Source organism: Cibotium barometz, chromosome 19 (genome assembly GCF_041138505.1).
Source record: "Cibotium barometz isolate CiBa-2024 chromosome 19, ASM4113850v1, whole genome shotgun sequence".
Taxonomy (NCBI): Eukaryota; Viridiplantae; Streptophyta; class Polypodiopsida; order Cyatheales; family Cibotiaceae; genus Cibotium; species Cibotium barometz.
This window is the reverse complement of record NC_141064.1, coordinates 58,117,478-58,138,902: the sequence shown is the minus strand read 5'-3', so window position 1 is coordinate 58,138,902 and position 21,425 is coordinate 58,117,478.

The following is a 21,425-nucleotide window of genomic DNA, read 5'->3' as shown; positions in this document are numbered from 1 at the left end:
CATTGATCATGAGGAGATGTTTATCCCATTTTCTAGGATGTTAATGGTATTCATTGCTATGCTATAATCAAGGGGCTATAAATAGGGGATGGTCTTTACATCAGATATATGTAAAGAATGCATTTTTACATTGTGACATACTAGAGGAAGTATACATGACAAGATATGATGATTATGCGCACCCAAAGTTTTTTACAAGTTGCACAAAGCCTTGTATAGCTTGAAAGTAGGTACATAAAGCATGGTCAGACAATATCAAAGACTACCTTGTCACTATGGATTTCAAATATCTAATGTTGATTTCTCACTTTACGTGAGAAAGACTAATATTAGGGGGATTATGCTAGTGGTCATCTATGTTAATCACCTGATTATCACAGGGGATAGTGATGACATTCATGAGGTGAAGATGCTTCTTAAGAAGAAGTTTCAAATAAAAGATTTGGATCAACTATGATAATTCTTGGTTATAGAGGTGATTAGAGCACATGATGGGATTTGACTTTTGTAGAGACAATATGATTTGGACATGCTATCAAGTATGGGATGATAGGATGTAAGAAAAATTCACTACCATTGGAGTAGAACACGGTGTTTTCTATAGATATAGGTGTCCCTTGGCAGCCTCTACGATGTATAAAGGAACATAGTAGATAGTTTGATTTACACGACTATCACTAGGACTTATTTTGACTTATTTAATTGGATTGGCAAGTTAGCTTATATAGGCCCCAAGGAATCCAAATTTTAGATGTGGCTAGGAAAACATTCAGGAACATAAAGGCCGCAATACATATTATGGACTTATTTATGAGGTTGGAGTGAGAGTATAGGTACATGAAGATTAGGTTGGTAGTGTCTCAAATAGGAGATTTACTAGTGGCTTTATGTAATCTTTTAGGAGTGCTGTTGTTAGCTAGGTAGCAAGAAGTGGCCGATGGTTACTTTGTTGAGTACAGAGTCTGAGTACAAGTGTGTTACTATGGGCTATGGTGACATGTGAGGTAGCTTGGTTGGTAAAAACTACTTGTAGATATGGGTGAGTCCATGGATATGAAAGTTGGCATCTATTGTGTGACAACATATAGTTGGCCACAATAACCCAATGCATCATGCTAGGATGAAGCACATTGATATGCATTGTTATTTTATAAGGGAGAAGATCCTGTCATTCCCATGTTTGTGAGGGAGAAGCTTCTAGGAAGTGATATGGATTTGGTTATGTTAGCATAGAGGATCAAGTGGTTGACATCATAGCATTAGGTACAATCACGCTTTAAAGGTTTAGAAGCTTACTTGGAGTATAGAGTATAGAGTTGAGATCAAGGGGGAGCGTTGAGATATAGAGATTAACTAGGATCTCAACTATTGCAAATATGATACGCCAGGATGACACCTCAACTAGTGCTAAGATATAGAGTTCAATTAGTGTACTCTACACTTATGGTACTTGCATGGCTAGTGAGATTATTGATATGTCGCTAGTGGTTTATAAGGTATATGACATCCACTTTGGTTTAATAGAGTTATGGTATGGTTATAGCACCATCCTCATATAGTCGGGTTCACACTATGGACATTGTATGTTTTAGTAGTAGAGTACTTACCCTTAAAGTATGTACTCTTATTTTTATGTTATGGTTGTAGAGAAGTGAAGATGTTCTTGTCTATCCTTGTGTGTGTGTGTGTGTGTAAAGAAGTTTTCTTGCGAGTTCAATCTTATTAAATTTGCAGCAATGTGATGAGCTATGGTGGATCAAATGCTAGAATCAACATCATTAATAAAGAGATTAGACGATTATTTAGATGTGATTAGTGAAAAATTAACTGATAGCTTAATGTAGGCATGGATAATAAAAAACCTGCAAATTCTCATTAGGCCAATGCCTCAATTTATAGGGTTTACATCCAAGCATCTAATCCCACTGCTGATTTCTCCTTGATTCACTCCACCTCTCCCAGAATATCTCCACACCTCCTAAATCTCCTCATGCTACCCTTTATTCTCTCCCAGTAGATACTTCTCACCTTTTCACAGGTTTTCTCACATTTACAGATTCTCTTTTATAGCTTATTGCCAAGGGGTTGTTCCCGCACACATCCTATTACTTTCAACAAATCTCACCCCTAGGGTGGTCACTCTTCAAGAGATGTCCATATCACGTGCATTCAAGCCCCTATATATAAAATCCCTTTTTACTTTTTTAGTTTTTAAAGGACCCCCTATTGTGTACAAACTCATTTTTATACAATGTGTGTTTACATATATCCTTCCATATTTTCTACACCCTATATATAAATACTAAAAAGGAAACCTATAAATATACCCTTTTGTATACATTGTATATGGCATGATTTAAATATATATCATCAGTTAACTCACGTGATACCATACATTTTTGATCAATGACTGCCCTTGGAGTTCACTCTCTCCCCTCAATTCTTCTCGCATAGTGCATGATCATTTTCCCATTGTCTTATATGGACCACATGTTGGAGAGAAACGTTGAAACAGAGGCTTACAACTTCCTAGATGGATTCTCGGGCTACAATTAAGTGATAATTGATTCAACTGATCAATATAAGATAACATTTTTTACACGTATTGTTCTTTATGAAACTTGGAGAAGAAACTCTAATTCTCAATAAAAAATTAGAGCATAATATATACTTACACAAATTAAGTCTCCTCGATGAGTGTAGCCCTTGTACCATCCACCCATATTTACATGTATTAGAAAAAGCTTGTTTTTCAAAAAGATAACTTCCAAAAACAAAGCACAAGTTCTTTTGAGTTTATGAGAGTAAAAGCTCTAGAAAAATATAGTAAGAAATGATAGCTAAATATGAAACCATAAAAGGTGTTCACATGTCTTCTAAAATATCCCATAGTGGTCCAATACGTATCCCACCCATAGTGGTCCAATACGTATCCCACCCATGATTAACACATAATCTGCCACTCATTAATCTTCACCTACATCTAAAATAAGATTAGTCATGCACACAAGTAATTAAACACATTAATCTCGACCATATCATACCAGCGTATATAGCTGATTAAACACATTAATCCTAGTAAATGATATAAATTAAAGGTGCATCTAAATAAAATATCTCGAAATAAAATAATGGGCATCCCCATAGAGGTTATGACTAACATTCCCTCTTTTATGGGTCGTTAATTGACCTCAATTGCATGGATGGTAAGAGTGGATGAGATTTTGGTAAGAATAGAAAAACTTTTATGGCATCCATTTGGCATCCCCATAGAGGTTATGACTAACATTTCCTCTTTTATGGGTCTCAATTGCATGGATGGTAAGAGTGGATGAGATTTTGGTAAGAATAGAAAAACTTTGATGGCATCCATTTGGCATTTTCAATAGGATGGTTCTTGGAAGTCATAAGAAACTTAACATAAGTGGTGCTTGTGCGTATAGTGGTGGTCTCATGGGTTAGCAATAGACTTAGGCACAAGATGTTCTTCTTCATCTACTAATCCAGAAGGTTGTTCTAATGTAGGATGAGATGGTAGAGGTCCTCTAAAGGGTCTCCAAAAGACTAATATGAAAAGAATTATGAATATGCCAATTAGAAGGTAGCTCCAACTTATATGCATTATCATTTATTTTTGAAATTATCTTGAAAGGTCCATAAATTCTAGGAGATAACTTTACCATAGGGTTGGTCTCTACCGATTTAAGTCTCCTTTTCTCAATACAAAGAAGCACATAATTGCCTTCATTGAAAATGACAAGTTTGCGTTCACGATTCGCGCATTGCATGTATTTCTCTTGAGATTTTTGAATATTTTAGTCAAAGTCTCTAACAAAAGAATCTACAGCCTCTATATAATGTGATAGTCATAGGAGTTGGCAAAGCCTTTCCATAGACTATTTCAAATGGTGTTTTCTTAGTAGCAATATGAGGGCAGTTATTCTATGCAATGAAAATACTTGCCCACTACTTAGGTTGAGATGAGACATATGATCTAAGCAAATCAAGTATTGTGCTATTTGTTGCTTTGGTTTATCCATTAGATTCAGGATGAAAAGTAGCAGAGAAATCAAGTCTTATTCCAAGATTATCAAACAAAGTAGTCCAAAAATGACTACAAAACTTTAGTCTTTGGTAAACCATGATGTACAAATACTTATTTAATGAAAATATGTGCAATAGCTTGATAAGCAGTCAATATATTTTTACAAGCAATAAAGTAAGTGTGTTTGCTAAATCTATCTACGATAGTCCAAATCATATCATTATTGTTAGAAGTCAAAGGAAAATTAATAATAAATCCATACCTATTTGTTCCCATGGTTCATTAGGAATAGGAAAAGGCTTAAGTATGCCAAAATTCTTTCCTTTATAACTTAATATTTTGGCAAACAACACATTTGAAAACAAACTTAACATCTTTACGTATAGTACTAGGCCAAAAGAAATCTTTGGCTACTATTTGTAAAGTAGATGATGCTCCTCTATGACTAACGAAAGGTGGTTGATGAGATTCTTCAATAATAGCTTGCCTAAATGGTTTTGTAATGCATAATCTCTTATGGAAGAAAAGAAAACTATCATCATATGAATAATCGAAATGAGGTAACCAATCATTATCTTTCATCTTGTTGTATGCATAAGAAAAATCATAATCAGTTTCATATGTTCCCTTCATGTTATAAAAAGAAATGCCTTCAATAGTAGATTTATTATTAATGGTAGGTCTCCTACTTAAAGCATCAATAGAGCGGCAACAACATTTTCATGTCCAGGTGTATATTGAATAGCTAGCTGAAAAATTTGAATAAAAGATGCCCATTTAATATGTCTATTTGATATTAAAGTTTGTGAAAGAAAATGTTTAATACTTTGCTGACTCGTTTTAATGGATCAACTCAAAAACCATAAGATAATGTTTCTAAATTTTTAACGGGTGAACAATAGCAACCAATTATTCATCATAAGTACTATACTTAATCTCAGATGGTTTAAATTTTCTACTTTCAAAAGAAATCGGATGGTTATCTTGCATAAGCAACACAAATACCATGTCCACTGGCATCAGTTTACTACCACAAAGAATGGTCTACATAAATCAAGCAGTGTTAATATAGGTGCATGGGTAAGTGCATACTTAAGCGCATTAAAAGATTTTTCATGTATGTCAGTCCAAAGAAAAACTTTAGTCTTTTTCAGTAATTCAGTTAAGTGATGTGATTTGTAAGCAAAATGTTTCATAAATTAAAGAAAACAACTACAAAATTTTGGTGCTTCAAGAATATACGGTTCATCATGTGACTAAATGTATCCAGAGCATTAGGAAGTCCAAAAGGCATTATTAAAAACTCATAATGACCCATTTGCATGTGAAAAGCAGTCTTATAGGCATCTTCTTCAACCATTCTAACTTGATGATAGCCTCAATCTTGGAAAATACTTTAGCTCCTCTCAACTTATCTAAGAGATCATCCACACGTGGGATAGGATATCTATTCTTGACAGTATTCTTAATTAAAGCTCGGTAGTCAATGCACATGCAAAATGTTCCATTCTTATTTTTGACAAGAAGAACATGTGCTCCGTATGGTGAACTACTAGACTTAATAAGTTTCCTATCAAGCAGGTCCTCAATTTGAGACTGGATTTCTTTTTCTCTAGAAAATTTACTCTATAAGGAGCCTTATAAGGGGGAATGATATAAGGGGGATAATGGGGTCCTCAATTTGAGACTGGATTTCTTTTACTCTATAAGGAGCCCTATAAGGGGGAATGCTACCAGGGATAATGTCTATCCTATGGTCTTCCGGTCTAGAATTAGGTAATCCAGGAAGTAACTCATTCATAAAATAATCCAAACATTGTGAAATGAATGGTTCATGCGAGGTGTCCTTGGAAATTGGTTTAGAGGTAGAACCCTCACATTAACCACGACTAGGTAAGTATTTTCCTTTTTCCTCATGGCTCGCTTAGCTTGGGTATGACTAAGGAGTGTAAATTCACTACATTCCCATAATCCTTTTAAACATACATTCTCACCATTAAATTCAAAGGATATGACATGAGGATCATAATCAATTTGAGGGTTATGATCATATCTCCATGGCACTCCAAGAATAATATCATATGGATGTAAAGGTGTAACTAGAAAGATGCAATGTATAAAACAATATTTTTCAATTCTTTTGTGCAATTATACTTTGTGTTGTTCCTTGAAAAGCAATTTTGATTATATAATTTGAAGGAGTAGCATTCAATTTAAGAGTATGAAAAAGCTTTTTAGAAATAAAGTCATGCAATATATTTACTTTCTTTCTCTTTATTTATCCTTTCATTTTAAAATTCATATGAGGTGAAACTTTCTTTTTAATAGGTTTATGCATACCTGGATCATCTCAAAGATCTTCGTTTTTAGAATTACCCTCTTTCTTAAGAGAGGTCGTCGTCCTCTCCATCTTCTTCACCATGAATCATGTTGACTTGTGCGGTTGTCGGCTTCTTCTTCTTCTCCAGAAAATTGGGTGTAATGTGTCCTTCTTGTCGACAATTGTAACATGTCACAACTCGAGGTACAAGATCTTGTTTCTTCTTTTCATCATCGTTATTTTTGTCGTTGTCGTTGTTGTTAGCACCATGATTGTTATTGTTGTTTGAAACAACACCTTGGGCATTATTAGTGTACCTGTCTATGATAAAGTGCTAAAGGACTAAGAACTATGGGCTAAGGACTATGGGCTATGGGCTATGGGCTATGGGCCTTGGGAATGGCCTAATGTGGAGTCCAAGGCATTAACAGTGTGAAAAGGGGGCCAAGGTATATACGACACTTATAAGGCCAAGTTGTAAATAATCACTTTTATCATCTTTACTCAATATCAATAAAGTATTGCTTATGCAAGCTTCCATGGTGACCTTCACCCATGTATTGGACTCCATGTAAATGATGTCTTATGTTCCTGACTCTATGTTAACGAGTCATCTCATTCCTCCCTTCTTTCATTGGTATCAGAGCCTTGCTTTGATCCATTTTCCTCGACTTTTCTCTAAATTTTCTCAAGCTTTCCATGGATCCTTGCCTGAAATTTTCAAACCCTAATTTTGATGGCTTATTCTTCAAGTTTCTACAAATTTGATGGGGCACCTTGTAGAAATTGAGGAGCTTGATCTTTGAGTAATATTGATTTTGCCATTTTCTCACAAAACTAAAAGTTGGGAGCTTTCTTGGTTTTCTTAAAATTTTCCCAAATTTATACAAACCCTCTTTGCATAACCTTTACCATAATGCGAGTGATTCTAAATCACTTTGATTTGCATACAATTCATGCATTTGCCATAGTGTCAATGCTAATGTACTTGAATCCAATTGTCATCGAAGAAGCATGTTTAAGATTGTTGATCTCTCGACCAAGCTCTTCCAACCCCCTTAAGTTTGAAATCCAAGAGCAAGGGTTTGGGCCATGTCTTTCCTACCAAGTACCTAATCCCTGACCATATTATTTTACCATGACACTCATGGCATGGTGAGTTTAACCCATGCTCCCCCCGGTCTCTCCTCCACCTACCAGGGTATCCTCACACATCACTAATGAGAGTAGAAGTGAAAATTGTAGCACAATGTGATGTGGAGAGTGATTGAATCTCAAATAGATGGTTGGGATCACTTACAAACTGATTTTAAGCAGCATGACATGCTCTTACAAATGTTCATATACTCAAGCATGTACTCATGCTCATCCATGAATCTCCCAAAGATCATTTAATAAGACTTTTCTCCACTTGATGGAACCCTTGCATTTGATGCTTTTACCACCTCCTTTGTACCATAACCAAGCAACAAAACTTCACATCATATGCTATGGCTTCCAAGAGCTCTTCATAAGGCTCGCTGGTCTGCAGAAAAAGTGCCATCGAGCTTTGAATGGTTGCTTTGTGAGATCACCTTGCGTAGTTCTAAGCCTTTAGGCTTATGTGTGGCCAAAATCAAGCTTATAAAGATTATTCAAAACTTGAATGGCCCCCATAATAGCTTGAATTGAGTTTGATGACATCGTCCCCTCCATAAGAATGCATTTCTTTCTTTTTTAATCAGAACAAGATATATATTGTATTATTCAAAAGACTAACATGTCAGATACATCAGGCTTTTTAGAGAAGCTTAACTCAACTCCTAGATAGTGTTCTTCAGATTTGTTAACTCCATAATAGCTTATGCAAGCTCTTCTTCTTCCACTGACAATTGGTTTCCTACCTCCTTCCATTCTTGTTCTTCCTGACTAACTTGGTTTGCTTTGATGTTGTTGACTTTCTCTTCACATTCCTCTGGAGCTTCATTATAGCAAGGATCTCTTCGACTTCAATCCATGATTGCTGAGCTTGGCAAACTGTCTTATCCGCTTTGAGAATCATCTTCATCTGCACATATAGAGCACTCTTCAGGCCAGGGAATTTGAGTGGATTGCATTTTGAAACACTGTATAAGTTCTCATATTCCAAACATACCAAAGATATTCAGCTCTTATTACATTCCAGATCCTTGATGAGCATCCAGTAAAATCACCAAGAAGAATTTGTTTCCATGTTAGCTGAGTGACATTAACCGGGGTAAGGCATTGGTGAATCAAATCCAAAAGACTTTTATTAAATGTGTAAGAGATAAACAAATAAGGGATGCTCTCTTCTTCATATCTATAGGCGGGGGCATAATTTGTCTCTAATTCCTAGTTTTTTGGCTCTAGAGCATGTCCAGATTCCTTTATACATAAAGAGCCAAAGTAAGATTGATTTTTTTGGAGGAATAGTTTTTGGCCAGATTTTAGAAACGTGGAATTCCCACAGTTTTCTATCCTAGAGGATATTCCATTTAGAGTTTAATCTCACGTGCATCAGCATTCCATTGAAAGAGGCAGGGGAGGGATGGGTAGCAAGGAGTTGGAATGTACCCAATTAAATGCATCTAGGGTGAGGGGGCTTTTGCACTATATGAGCATTGCCTTGTCAGGATCCCATTAGGTTATCCTGGATTGAATGAAAAGGAGATCCTCTCTATTGATTATGTATAGTAGCATTAGCTTGTCTGCTTCATACCATGTTTGAGTTGTGAATTCCCATATATCTTCCCAGCACTGAATTCCCTTTTTTCGATAGTTTGTGGGCTTTCTTCAAGCTATCAGAATCCACACTATTTTGTAGGCAGACGAAGAACCATATAGAGTCTTTACAAAAGAAGCGAGCAGCTTTCCTGGTGTTCTTCGCAAAGGAGTCCTTTTACTCTATTCCATGAGGACCACAAGCTCCTCACAAGAGGGTTTGATCATGATGTTGCTGAAGAAAAGAGGCACAAATGGAATGCTCCTCCATTATGGTCTCTCCAACATCTTGTGAGCAGCTTTCCTAGTGTTCTTTGATAGGTAAAGGAGTCCTTTTACTCTGTTCCATGAGGACCAGAAGATCCTCACCAGCTCCGATCAAGAGGGTTTGATCATGATGCTGCTAAAGAATAGAGGCACAAATAGAATGTTTCTCCATTGCGGTCTCTCCAAAATCTTATGAGCACTGAATGAGGATTGACGAGTCTGAATTTGGTTGGAACAAGGTTCTGATAATACATTTAGCTATCAATCGAGTCGCTAGGTCTTCAATATTTTGGAGCCCAAGTCCTCCTTTCTGTTTAGGTTGAGTATAGTAAGTCTAAGCCACCTTAGGGATTTTATACATATTTGCATCTCCTGCTAAGACCAAAGGAAATTCCTGCATATTGATTGTAGCTCTTTGATATTGCCCTTGGATGGCATCCAACACGATAGGAAGTAGATGGTTGTAGGTATAAGAGAAGGTGTTTAAGTACCAAGCATCTTCCTGCTAGAGGTTCTATTGGTATCCCTTCCATTTGTCAAACTTTGCTTTAACTTTGTCCATTACCCATTGCCATCTCTATTTCAATGAGACCTCGAAACCTATGGGAAGGCCCAGCAGCCAGAAAATTTGTCCCTCTTTTAAGATTTGACATCTCTGTTGAACAATCCAGTATAGAGGATCATTGATCAAAGTTTTGATACCTATTTTGTGGTGATTAAATACGTGAGCTAGAGGCTGTGCAAAAGATCTCAAGGAAAATCCATAAAGTTCTAATAGGATTTTCATCATTATGAACCAATCCATTAGTGTCATCTGTCTGCAAAAAGTTGAAGCACATTGGACCCTTGTTGTGAGGTAGCTCAATGCATTTCATAGCCCCTTTTTCTGCATTGCATCTTGAACAAGCCAACCTAGTGCATTTGCAGCTATCGCAAAAAAGGAGAGGGGCTAGAGGGCACCCCTATCTTATAGATCTCTTAACCTTAAAAGGTGCTGATAATTTGCCATTAACTACCCTTGCTCTAGCATTCCCAAACAAAGCTGCAACCTTTTTGATGAACCGAGGACCTAGCCCCATATCCTTTAGGAATTAAAGGATGAAATACCATTCTACTAGCCTATCATAGGCTTTATCAAAGTCAATTTTGAAGAAGACGAAGTCCTGGTCCGCCGTCTCCTGAGCATGTGCCACACCTTCCCATAAAGCGATAATGGCATCTAAAATAAATCGACCCTTTATGAACCCTTTCTGTTCCTCCTTGACCCACATTTTTAGCTTACCACTAAGCCTTCTTACCAACACTTTAGCAAAGATCTTGTATGCTGTAGGTGGCTCAGTGTTAACCTATGAGACGGACATTGAGACGTACTATGTTTTACGTCATTAATTTAAATATTATGAGTCATGGGCCGGGCTTGTCGGCACCATATGTTAAGGATGAAGGGATTGGGTGATCGCCGATGAGAGGCGCACCTTGAATATCAATAGGATAAGGGTTAGGATCAGCCGGCCATGTATGGGCGCCCAAGTGTGAAAGGCCAAGTCACCTATAAGAGTCAAATGTAACCCTAAAATCCTCATTCTCACGTGTTCTGAATACAAGAGTGCTCTTGCCTTATCTCCTTGGTTTCCTTTTCCTGCGTATGTGAGAGAGAGAGAGAGAGAGAGAGAGTGAGAGAGCGATCGAGCACTGTGTAGCGGCACGGCGGGCGGAGAGGCGGTAGAGCGGCGACGGCGGCTCCTTCTTCACTGCGACGTGGGAATCCTTCAAGGCGGCGGTTGAGCGGTGAGTGACACACCTTTTGCATTCTGTTTGAGCTTCCTTCCCTGGTTGTATGCTTGCAGCCATTCATGGCTCGCATACGATGCTCAGCAAGTCCCCAGCTACGACCTGTGCGGCAAAAGCGCACATTTTTGGCGCCGCTGCGCCGGGGAGTTGCCCTGCACCAAGCTCCAGTTTGCAGCTCGGGCTGCTGTGCGAAGATTAATTTACACTGCAGGAAAGCGACTGTGTGTTTGTTGTTGAGGTATTTCCGTGTTCTGTTAGGCTATTTCTGCAATTTGTCTTTTGCATTTCTGTTTCTTCTGTTATTTTTCCGCTCCGCGTGTGGGCGTGCGTTCTGTTATCTGGTTTTTTGCGTGCGGGGGGATTTCTGAATCCCCAAACCTGTGCTGTGTGCGAACTGCGCCGCGGCCAAGGCTGAACCCTAGAAAGAAACCCTAGAAAACTTATCTCAAAAAAAAAGGGAAAAAAAGAAAAAATTAATTTCGAAAAAAAAAATAAAAATAAAAAAAATTAAATTTTGTTAAAAGAAAAAAACCAAACAAAGAAAAAAACCAAACGTGTGGAGAGGAAAGATTTTTTGATTGGAGAAAAAATTTTTGAAAAGAAAAACCCCCAATTGATCCCGGTCTCGGTCTTTTGATATATATATATAGGAGAGTGAGCCTCCATAGCTTTCTTTCAAGTGAGAGCTTATGGGAAGTTGTGCCCTATATGTAGCCCACTCCCCAAGGAGTAAAGTGAGCATGTGGGATAAAGCCCTCACCCTTTCCTCCACAAGCAAATAGGCTTTTGCCCCTTCCCCCCAAGGGAAACGGACTGTTTTGAGGACCACAGGAGCTCTGGATAGGCGAACACGGTGCTGTAAAGCACACTAGGACCCTTTGAACGATACGCTTGTTTCAAGCTATCACACGCCCTAGTTCAGGTTCGACTGTAAGTAAGGGGGTCAAAAACGGGTTAAAAACAATCTAAAAACAAGTAAAAATGGGGTGCGAAATACCCAAGAAACCACTTGTGTGGGGTTCAAGGGTAGTTACCAACGCACGTAGGGTACCCACGTCATATGCATCTACGCTCTGGTCGGGTGCTAGAGTCTGAGCCACCAGAAAGCGTTTCAGTTTACGCAGGCTCACACCATCCCTCCACGTTGACATCTTGGCCTTCGGCTGGAACCCAAGGGAGTGCAACCCAAGGGAGTGCAACCCAAGATCCACGAATAGTGGATAGTGACTCGTCCTCTAACTCAGAAGCCATGGAAGGGCACCCTACCAAGAACCTTGAGGAGACAAGCCAAAACATGCCAGTGTGGGCCCCACAACCCGGATTTAGCATGTTTAGTTGTCTAATAGAGACCTTTAGTAGAGCTACACGCTCTGAACATGCGACAAGCGAAGTAAATGAGGAAGGAGGGGTAGTGGATTCTCCATTCACATCTTATGTAGACCCTACCCTCCCAAAGAGTGTCCATGTGGATATTCTACCCACTTCGTTTAATGAGGGTCCTACTGAGCTACCACCTTCCGATGCTCTTCCTAAAGTAGAGGTCCCTAGAAGACAATCCATAAGAAGTGACATTGCGTCCACTTCAAGAGAACCGTTTGGCACACCAAGTCTGGATGGGATATTTCTCAATGAAAATTGGGAATATGATCTACACACAGAGACTCTAACTGACCTATACACGGGTTACACATACCATGTAGGCTGGTTAGAAGTCCTACGATCTACATCTAGCGCCACTAATCTAGAGGAGCAACAACAAATGATATGTGAGGTTATTCATAGAATTATCCAAATTGAGAGGCAAAATAGGGGAGTGAACTTAGTTTCCACTGGCCCTATGAGATTTTTGGATACGGGCAAGGCCAAACAACCAACCTTATCACAATTGGAGACTTCCTTGGTGAGTCCCATAGACCCTTCGTATGTTGTTTCGCCTGGAGACTCAATGCAGGTTGAGCCCACGAGCAGTAACTTTAGCTTTCCAACCTTGGCTCAACTTTCCATTAAGGAATCCACAATGCCTACCCCAATGATGAGCATAACGAAAAGTGCACCTGTTACCGCTGTAGTTAGTACGACGTCGCTACCTAGCGGAATAGTACATACAACAGTGCGTGCCGGTGCCTATCAACCATATGTACCTATCGCTACTCATGCTCATGTAGCTCCTACGCCTCTTAGTATGCCAATGGCGTATGCTCCATGACTGCCTTATCACAACCCTTATCCAAGAGGAGCTAGGCCTAGTCACATATCATATCCTACGTCATTTGCTAACATATTCAGACCAACACCAACTCCTATCAGCCAGGCTATCCTAGAAGTGCCTCCACCAGCTATGCCTGCTCACCTAGGTGATCTCGCAGTGTTTGCTCAGACGATCGGACGATCTATTGCAGAAAACATGCGGGGTATGCCTGAGAGAGAACCTAGAAGCAAGGCAGTACAAGTGGCTAAGCTCACTTAAAACTTCAGTGGTAACGAGGATGTTAGGAAGCACATTGAAGTCTTTGAACACGTGTGTGATTCCTTGGAAGAGCACAATGAGTTGCATAAGTGTAAAGCCTTAGGCTTAACCTTGAGTGGGAAGGCCGGAGATTAGTATCGAACCTTGAGGGTTGAAGAGCGCACTCACTACCCCACTCTCAAGAGATTGTTCTTGAAAGAATACATACGTGAGGGTGTGCTTTGGGGAGTAGCATCTCAACTCCAAAAAGCTGAACGCGAGGAAGGGGAGCCAGTGAGAGACTTTATAAGTCGATTGAAGCATCTAAATTCTCGCTGCACTCTCGATGAGCGCTTCAATAATAACCAACTGCTCGATAGATTCATTCGAGGATTGCGCCACGAGGACATATACAATGGCCTAGTCATTAGAGGTCTTACAACGTGGGAAGCAGTCACTGCCAATGCAATCCAGTTAGAAGACAACTTGATGATTGCAGGTAAAAAGGTATCTTCGGAGACAAAATCCGTTAGTTCGCAAGTATCTGGGCACGAGCCAATGACGGTAAAACCTATTGCCAAGGAGCCCAAGATATCTGAAATGTCTGTGACCGACCTTACTAAGGCTCTCCAAGAATACTTTAGGGGTAATCGAGCTCCTCAGAATAGCCATATGTACCCAAGGAGAGAGCAACAATGGTGTTCGGTGTGCTTAGGACCACATAGCACGAGTGAATGTCCCACATTCAGAGTCAAATTCAATGGGAATTGTAATGCATGTGGTAAGTATGGCCATCAATCTAAGGATTGCCTAGTACTTAAGCGGATGTTAGCAAATCAGGCACCACTAGCCTGGTCAAACACACCTCAAGTACCCGCGCGCTAATGCCTGCACAACCTGTCGAGCAATCGTCACAGCACATAGTTCCAAGGAATTTGAATGTAGTCCAGTCTGTGCCATTACCACCGCCAGTGTTAGGACCACAACCTCCACATCCACAAGGATTACCCCAATAAACCAGATGGGTTGTGAGTCACATAGTGCGTGTGGGGATTATGAAGAGGAGATAGATCCCACTGCTCCATACGAGATTGATACATTTGAAATGATTCCCCAGTACTACATGGAGGATCATCTCGGGCAAGTCAAGCCTGTATATCAAGCGGCTGCTCTCACCACAAGAGGGCAAAACCTTAATACCTTGGCGAGGAGACCACCTCTTCAATGCTACAATTGTGGTGGACCGCATCGTGTAGCGGAGTGCCCTAATAGGGTACAGAAGATCGCTACTCAGATGCAACCAAATCAAGGAAGCACATCGGGAATGCCGGTACTTACATGTAATCGTTGTGGCATAGATCATTTGATCGCTCAATGTCCACATAATCCTAATGCACCCAAGATTACGCCATTGAATTTGGTTGAGGTCACCAACCAAGCACGAGGAACCACACCTGTTGCCATGAATGTAGTTACACGGTCAATGCTTCAAAATCAAAACTACATTCTTGAAGAGAGGGATACTGCATCAATCGCTCAGGCAAAGAAAAAGAAAACACGACGGAAGAGATTGCTTAATGCCACGAGTTCTAAGCCTAGTTCAAAGACTAACATAGGGACAGGAGACGACCCCGTGTATATGAATGATTCTGAAGATGATTCTGATTCAATAGAAACCATGGGGACCAAAGCCACTACCTTAAGGGTGGAACCCACTCGGGAGCTCAATGAACGAGAATCAAGCGAATACATAAATAAGGGGAAACAAAAGGAAACTTCCTCGGCCCCACAACCAAGTCAGTTAATGCCCTCTCGACCACCCAAACTGACTGAGACTCCCCAAGACAAGCCACGTGGTCCAAAAACCCTCAAGAAAAAGATTGGAACTTACCCAAACCCAGTTGAGGAGATTGAACAAGTGCAACACTTAAGGGGGTTGGTGGAAGAAACACAAAGAGAACTGGAGCCAAACCCGAGAAAAATTAAAATTCCAGACACAGTGTTTCCGACGCAAGTTCAGCCTCACAGGAACCATAAACCGTTAGCTATACCTAGTATCATTCGGGAAGAAAGTGAGGATAGGACATCAGGAAGTGGGCAAACACCCTTCCTGCTGGAAAGGATGTTTAGTGAGGGAATGCCTGACCCCATCGAAGAGGAAGTGATTCCATCTTCACCAATCCCTAGTCAAGGGGCGATGTCTCGAAAAGCACCGTTGAATGTGTCGAAGCTAATGGATTTCATGTCCTCTGAAATCAGAACCACGATCATATCTAAATTATATGGAGATCCTGAGCTATTCTTAGCTCTTTAGGCATTTCTCAATGGAGAACTAAAGGCGGGGTTACCACAATTTGCAAATATGGATAGACGCGACACGCTTCAAGATGAAGGGGAACATTGGGATCTACAACCCAACCTAGATGAAGACTCGGTCGTTGAAATACCTGTGAACAAGTTGGGACAGTACTTTGAAGGTGACGAATCTAATGCCACCCTCCCCATTACTACCAAGGGATTAACTCTAAAGGGAATCCTTGATGGTGGTGCTGGAGTGAGCATTGTAACTAAAAACTGTTGGGAATCTATGGGGAGACCTCACCTTGAAGTCACAAACATAGTGGTTAAGATGGCAAATGGAACTATTGCTAAACCTATTGGAATGTTAAGGGACATTAAGATCAAGGTTTTGGGATACAAGGTAAAACATACCTTCATTGTAATGGATTTCTCCAAGCATCCTATGTCATATCAAATGATCTTAGGACGTCCTTTCATGAGGGAAGCACAAATGGTGCATGACTGGTCGAAAAACCATGTCTATCTATAATTCCAGGACTGTCATTCGAGTTGATCTTGAGAATGGTCGTGCGCATCCTTTAGGAAGCACGGTTATCATCGATAATCGATCGGATACCACTGTTCACTCCGCCCCATTAAGGTATTGCTATACCTGCAAAAAAGAGACTGATGATGGGAAAGATGCTCCTTATATGGATGTCCTACCGGGTATGACTGAGTCGGATAACGTGGATTGGGTACACCTAGCGGCAACCATAGACACATGGGAAAATAGAGGCACAAGTTGGGTAACACCTGAGGGGCAAGATATGCCACCGTTAGTGCCAATAAACATGATAGGTGTTATGCACTTGACTCCTGATGGCAAGAAAGTGGCAAACTCAACTGACAGTAGCGAAGACTCTGACCAATGAAACTCTGAGTATGAATCTCAAGAAGAAACTGACCGTGAGCCTGATGGGAGGGATGAATCAAATATTCACCCAAATGTGGAAGCAAGGTGCTCAAGGCCTAGGACAGTGACCTCCTGCAGTTCATCCGAAAGTGAGGGGGACACAAGTGAAGATCGACCAAGTGAGTTCGAATCTGACAAAAACAAAAATCAAAAACTTGGTAAGAAGAAAACGAGACATAAACGCCAACGCTATCGAGCTAATGTACGCACTGCAATAAACAAGGAAAGATCCACCGCAGAATGGCTTAGTTATGTAGGAGCCATTGATTCTCATCGGAAGTTAGCGGATAATTGGGGACAATACCTCCAAAGTGTCATGTGGTGTATTCCGCAACCTCATGACATCGCCCAATTAGAAATTGATGAGAAGCCAAAACTAAGTCGTACTGCAAGGAGGCGGCAAAACCAAGAGTTGGCTCAGCAACAAAAGGAAGCGGAATTGAAAGAAAAAAACATGGTACAACAAGAACCAGTAGACTTACACCCCGCACCTGAGCATTTCAAATCATTTACCACAGGGGAACGTAAAGTGGTCTACACAAAAGCCCAACGAACGCCTACCAATGGGAGTAGCGGTGTCTACGATGGCCCTGCGGTAGTTAAGGAGATAGACTTAGCAGATTCGGGTGAGGAGTCTAAACCAGTTTTTATTGCTCAAGACCTCACCAAGGCGGAAGAAGCTGCACTTACGAAGCTTCTTAAAGAATTCAAGGACATATTTGCCTGGACATATCATGATATGAAGGGTGTTCCACCCTCGGTGGTGCAACACACGATTCCAATGATTAGCACTGCTAAACCAGTCCAGCAACGTCCCTACCCAATGAATCCTAAGTATGCAAAGATTATACAAGAGGAAATTGAAAAGCTTGTAAAATGTGGATTCATATATCCTATTGAGCACTCAGAATGGGTTTCTCCGATAGTCATCGTACCAAAGAAGAATGGGAAACTCAAAGTGTGCGTTGATCTCAAAAAGGTTAATGCAGCCACCAGAAGGGATCATTACCCCTTGCCATATTCGGAACATGTGCTTGAAAGAGTGGCAGGCAAGGAGGCATATAGCTTTTTAGATGGGTACTCGGGTTACAATCAGATCACAATTGCAGTCGAGGACCAAGCTAAAACAGCATTTATCACGGAGTTTGGAGTGTTTGCCTTTCGCATCATGGCTTTTGGCTTGACCAATGCACCTGCAACAACAGTCCAACGATTGATAAACACGGCCTTTAAGGAATATCTAAGGGACTTCTGTGAAGCTTTCTTAGATGATCTTTGTGTTCATTCCTCTTGGGACGAGCACTTGATGTGTTTATGAAAAATATTTGAAAGGTGTAGATTATATCGCATCTCATTGAATCCTTTCAAATGCCAATTTTGGGTTAAACATGGAGTTATCTTAGGGCATATAGTGTCCAAAAATGGGATTTCCACTGACGAGAGTAAAATCAAGGTCATTCTGGAATTGCCCCCACCCACCAACTACAAGGGAGTCCAACACTTTATGGGCCACATTGGTTATTATCGAAGGTTTATTCTATTCTTTGCCGAGATAGCTCGACCATTGTATAAGCTTCTCATCGAGTTTATTTGGACCGAAGAATGTGACCGTGCCTATGAGCTATAAAAGAAGGCCTTGGCGAGTGCTCCAATCTTGAGAATACCTAACTGGGATTTACTCTTCCATGTGCATATTGATGCATCAAACTTTGCTATTGGGTGTGTGTTAACTCAACCTGGAGAACACAAATTAGACTACCCCATTAGCTTTGCCAGTCGCCAGTTGAACGATGCTGAGATAAACTACACCACTACGGAGCGAGAAGGGTTGGCAATGATATATGCAGTAAGGAAATTTTGTTATTACCTCCTTGCCACCAAGTTTGTTTTCTATGTGGATCATCAAGCATTGTTGTATCTGGTAAACAAACCATGCTCCATAGGAAGAATCACACGATGGCTATTGATTCTTCTTGAGTTTGATTTCACTGTTGTTGTGAGACCTGGCAAAAAACATGTTATGGCTGATCATTTGTCTCGCATACCTAATGGTGAGGCTCCTACGGGGGTTGATGATGACTTACCTGACACTTCCCTATTCATGGTGGAGACAATGCCTGAATGGAGTGAGAAGATTGTTAACTTTTTGGTTAATGGCTTTCCACCCAAGGAACTTCGTAAAGATCTAGCTCAAAAGCTGATCAAACAATGCGAACCCTATTGCCTGATAGCAGGGACTCTTTATAAAAGAGGAAAGGATGACGTTCTTAGGCGTTGTGCCCGAGAGGATGAGTATCTATACATTTTGCAAGAGGCACATATGGGCGTAGCCGGTGGTCACTTCTCAGGAGACTTAACTGCGCGAAAGATCTTACAATCAAGGTATTGGTGACCCACTATGTTCCAAGACTCATCACTCTTTGTGAAGGGTTGCGATGAATGCCAACGATACAAGAAACCCCAAAGGAAAGATCAGATGCCCCTACATCCAATCAAAGTAAACCAACCATTTGAAGAGTGGGGTTTAGACTTTGTAGGTCCAATTAGCCCAACGGCCCGCAACACACAATCTCGCTATATTATTGTGGCCACTGACTATATGACCAAATGGGCTGAAGCGAAGGCGACACGTAAGGCAGATGCAAGGACAACAGCCAAGTTCCTCTTTGAAAATATAATCACACGCTTCGGTTGTCCTTTTGAACTTGTGAGCGACAATGGTACGCATTTTATAAATGAAGTGATTAAGGAGCTCACAATAAATTTCATGATATCCCATCATAAATCTTACTATCCGCAAGCGAATGGCCAAGCCGAGAGTACCAACAAGACCTTAGTCTCTGTTTTGACAAAGACAGTTGAAGCTCATCGCACGGATTGGGATCTAAAGCTTACAACAGCTTTATGGGCCTATCGTACTGCGTACAAAGTGGCTATTAATTGCACACCATTCAAAATGGTATATGGCCAAGAAGCAGTCATGCCGTGGGAATTTGTCATTCCTAGTCTTCGTGTTGCTACTCAAGAGGGTTGGGATGGTAATCCCTTAGTAGAGCGACTGTATATCCTTGAGTGACTAAATGAAGAAAGACAATTGGCTGTGTACAATGCCCTTGTGGAGAAGGATAGAAGGAAAAAATGGTTTGATCGCCACCTAAAGGACAAGGACATCAAGGTTGGGGATAAAGTCCTGATGTATGGAGTGCGAAACGAAAAGAAGAAGCTCAAATATGCTGGTAAGGGACCGTATAGAGTATGTGAAATTACCCCGCAAGGTACCATCAGAGTGGAGACTCTCGAGACGGAGTTGAAACCATTGGATTCCTTAATGGGAGTAAATTCAAAAGATACTATGACCCCCTAAGCCAAGAGGAGTTACATGCAATCCATCAAAAGAAGGCAGCTAAAGAACAAGTTGAGCTTAAAAAGATACAAGCGAGAGTTGAAGCCAAAGAACGTCAACAGCGTGCTAGGCAACAACGAGAAGCCAACTTGGGAATTACGCAAGTATTTTTCGAGGAGGCAGAGGAGGATTCACTGGAATCTGACGACCCACCTCTAAGATACCCAATTGAGTTACAGAGTCCTTACGGGGAGGTACTGTATAATGCATTATTGGATACAGGAGCTCAACACAATTTGCTATCATGTGGCGTGTGGTGTCAACTAGGAAAACCACCTTTATCCAAGAGTTCTATCCAAGTTCAAGGAATCAACAAGAAGAAAACCCCTGTCTCAAGAATTCTGCACACTCCGGTTGCTTATGACAAGGGAACCATAATTCAAAGCTTTTTGGTTATGCCTGCGAATACCATGGAAGGGACTGTAAACTTAGGGCGCAAATGGATGATGGCCACCAAATGCAATATCGATTGGGCAACCAGACGAGTCACGACGTAAGAACCAACACTAGGTCTGACCGCTCAAAATCCCGCTCCTAAGCCATCGACTCTGGACAAAATGCTGGGGTAACGAAAAATCACAAAGTCCAATGGAAAAACCATCTTTGATTGTTTGCCACCCCTCTAACGCTTCAACGCCAAGAGTGAAAACATGCAGGGTGGTCTCTAAAGCTCTGCTTACTATGCCAAAGAGTATATACAAATGGGTCCCAAAAGCTTCGTTAACAGCTACTTCCCCTGCTCAATCTCGTTCAGCCACCAAGAAGCCTCGTAAAAGGAAAGCAGCTAACCACCCGAGAAAGGGCAATGTACATCGCGATGGATCCCTAAAAAATTATTAGTAGCCCAAGGGTACTACGAGGGGAATGACCAGATTTGGGTCCCTAAGCATAAGCTGAATCCCTCTACATCACCTGTAAAACCTTGCAAACCAATTGTTGCCACCCCAATGACAATTCAAGACCGTGGTAAGGAAAAGGTAACAAAGTGCTCCGCACCACTTCTTCCAGAGCTAGTATGGGTTCCCAAATGATATCGATCATTACCACCTAGCTCAGGAAGGGGGGAGCCACATGAAGCTTCTAGCTCCTCATGCCAGGCACACACTCATATAGAAGTTTCTACATGCTCTACACCTACTCTTGTCAACACCCAACAAAAAACCGATGAGTCTACGT